The sequence below is a fragment of the Etheostoma spectabile genome, chromosome 5, assembly GCF_008692095.1.
Source record: "Etheostoma spectabile isolate EspeVRDwgs_2016 chromosome 5, UIUC_Espe_1.0, whole genome shotgun sequence".
NCBI lineage: Eukaryota > Metazoa > Chordata > Actinopteri > Perciformes > Percidae > Etheostoma > Etheostoma spectabile.
In genome coordinates this window covers 24,079,397-24,082,934 of record NC_045737.1, presented here as the reverse complement: position 1 = coordinate 24,082,934, position 3,538 = coordinate 24,079,397, and positions in this window count along the sequence as shown.

Below are 3,538 nucleotides of genomic sequence, written 5' to 3'. Positions count from 1 at the left end.
CTCATATGCAGCACCAGGGAGTAATGGCAGGAAGTAGGGCTTGGCTGGAGGATCGGGAGGCAGGATGGATGGAACTACTGTGGTAAGCGCTGTGGCGATGAAGTCAGTGTCTGGCTCACATTAGAAATGTAGCAGACGCATCTACTCACACAACAGGTACGTTGTAGCCAACATGTTTAGAACACATGAAAGTGTTATCCAGATATCATCAGGCTGGTGTCTTCCTGCATTTCCTGAAGGCATTTATTAGGACGAGTGAGCACTGTGGGTGGTTGGCAGAGCTTGATTGTCCCGACAACAGTTAGTGATGATATCATTGGCTACATATTCCACAGACATGTGCCATATGAAGTCCTCTACAGGGCTGTAAAAGGTAAACACTGGTCCAAAAAGTCATTGATGTTCTTGGCAAGCTGTTCCCTTACGTGTGCAGGAAATATCGTCAAGCTGGCTGAAAAAATGATGTCAAGAAGTATACCACACACTGTGCTTGTTTTTTTATTGCCCCACTGCAAGAGGTGATTGCTTTGAGGGTAGTGCTTCATTGAAACAGTATTTCATGTTGGTAATGCATATCTCCATGAGCTCATGCACACTCTGAAACATCTATCAGCTTCTACCAAAACAAAGATCCGCATTTCTCCCTTGGGAAGAAGGCGTATCAAAACAGATGCAATATTGCAACACACACACACAAACACACACATACACAAAGCAAAGGTGAAAATCAGTGCACATGTATCATCAATAACCTCCCAGGTTTATAACAGTCATATCACTTCAAATGAACGTTTATGTGCCATGTCTGCATTATTCTGGACTTAAGTTTTATTTTTATTTTTTTTTCACTGGCCTACTTTTAAAAAAAATGTTCATTGTATATTTCACTGCTGCCATGGGGACAAGTAAATATCACGTCTTGTTCATCTGTGCACACGTTTTTTCCAGCAAGGCATAGAGGTAATGATCTGGGTAAGAACGTGCTGCATATGTATGCTGATTATCACGTTTATTGGCACTGCAACCATATGAAGCGAGAAACTTAATATGTCATCTGGAAAATATACTTCAGTTTCATAAATTTGTCCCCACACTCAAGTGCTGTGTTGACAAAGTGTGTGCTAGCGCAATTCTATTATTAATGGGTTTAAAACATGTTGCAAACATCTTTACATTCAAACACAAGTCACCGCTGTGTGCAGGCGGATTAGCATTTTTGGCATTAGGCGACCGTCGGCCGGTGTGAGTTAATAAGGAGGCAGGTCTCAGGCCCGCACAAGCACACAGAGAGGGGACAAAGGGCTGTTGAAGGACTTTGACCTGTGATTGTTCCTTAATGGGACAGTAAGTCTTACAAGTACTTAAAGCTCACTTTTACTTTCAAAGAACACAACTTGGCGCAGACATTTTACGTCTGGCAATGAAGTAAAACCTCTGACAAACTCAATGATGCAAACCCAGGTGGACTCACTATTTTGTACGGAGCCATGATTTTGACCTTGCAGACGAAGTCTTGACAGACTCTCCACATCCTCCACTACAATTTTAGCATTAGTTCTCAGTCACCACATCATAGTATTACTCACACTTAGTTAGAGACAGTCTGAAGCTGGGGCATTACTCATGCTCATTACTAGTTTGGTTCCAGATGAACAAAAAAAAACTTGCCAGGCTTTTTAAGTGACAGTCATTTGTGCAGTGTCAAAGAAATTTGTCTCAGAAATTGAATCAAACTTCTTGGGTGGAAATAACTTTGACATGTTCAAATTGTAACTTGGCATAACTTGGAAGTCATTAATAGGAAAAGCGAGACATTGATCACCGTTTTTTTGGTTTCCACTTATTCCAGAAGGAAATGCATGGCTCCTTAATAGCTAAATGCTTAATGTTTACCAGCTAGTCCCTTAGTTTGTCTCTGTGCTGTTTGGTACTGGACAAGCAGTGTACAGTATGTTTCGTATCAGAGCTTTTTTTTGCCGAAAACAGATCCCTGCATCTGGATACAATGCTAATGACAGCAGAGGTTGAACCAAAACAGTAAATTGCTGCAAAACCAAAACAATGCGTTGAAAGGCGCTAACCTCAGGCCTGCCGCAACCATAGAGTCAAACTTATCACCGCTTCATACATAAAACATTTGATAAAAACATGAGTGATGCATGTCAAAAATGCTTATTTTGTTATGGCTGTTACCGCAACTTTGATTGGCTTCACTAATTTGTGCGGTAAGGAAAAATTCAATACTGTGCCAACTCTAGCTAATATGCCCCCAAAGAGTTCAAAGAGTTCCACTTCAGATTTGAGTGATAATTCTCTGTGGGTTTGTAACCACCACTTTTCATTACACATCGTCATTTGACCGATTGCTCATGTAAAAAATACCAGTCAGTACAGCTTTGAAGTTTGTGATGCTGTGAATAAATACTATGGGGTCAAACATGACTGATTTTACAAATAACATATACTGTATATACATATATGGGCATTAGACCTCAGACAGAACATAGAACACAGTGGAATGTTTCATAGGACTATAACTTTAACAATTGTTTTGTGAAAGGTTTAATTTGGTAATACTGTAATGGTCATGCTCGGAGCTCCATTGCTTATACTTACTAATAAGCAGCAGTGTTGTGCTCATTAGTGAGTGGAGCACAGTGAGTCCCCATTTCTCCTGACATCCTGACTGTGTAAATCAGTAGGGGAGATGGTACTTGTAGCCATCTCTCAGCCTTAAGCATTCATTTCCACTAATACTTTGTGTTTAATAGAAAAGTGGAAAAGGCCTCCGGTCTGCCTCTCGGTGTATTTACATGTCTTACAAGGGGTTTGTGAAGCTTTATGAAACCTTAATGAATGACTAGCTTCCAGTTTGGTGTGCAGTCCTGCTGTTTTTCCAAGAAAGTAATGTTCTACTTTTTCCTTTTCTTTTTAATGCTATTTCTAATTATTTGCAACGTCTGCTTGTTCTATTCACACGTATCTGTTAGAGTTATATTGGTGCTTCTGTTTAGTTATTGCCCGTGGTTCAGATATATTAAATGTGTAGCACAGATTGTTTTCATTAACTTCACATATACCATAGTCAAAAAGAATTACGTTAAATGGCTGTTTGTTTAGAAACACTGTAATAAGGAAGTAGCTTTGTAATCCTTACTATGTTTGTTACTTACATGAAAAATATGGAACACATGTTGAATGTAAGGGCACAGCTGAACAGCAACAATTATTTCCTCTGCTTTAAACAGATCTATATTCTGAATGTATTTATTCCTAATAATTTGTTGTGATTTTCTTTTTTTTGATGGACATTATTTAACTTTTGGAAAGCTGAAAAAAACTAGATTAAAGAGACCTATTAAGTTCCTACTTAAAGCTAGAACTTAATAGGAGCAAGTATTAAAGCTACACACAGTATTTTAACTTTCACAATCATGTGTTATTCCCAACATCCAGGCTAAGCTAATGACCACATCATAGAAACAGCAAAAATCCAAACAACTTGAGGCTACCACCCCCGCGCGCGCGCACACACACA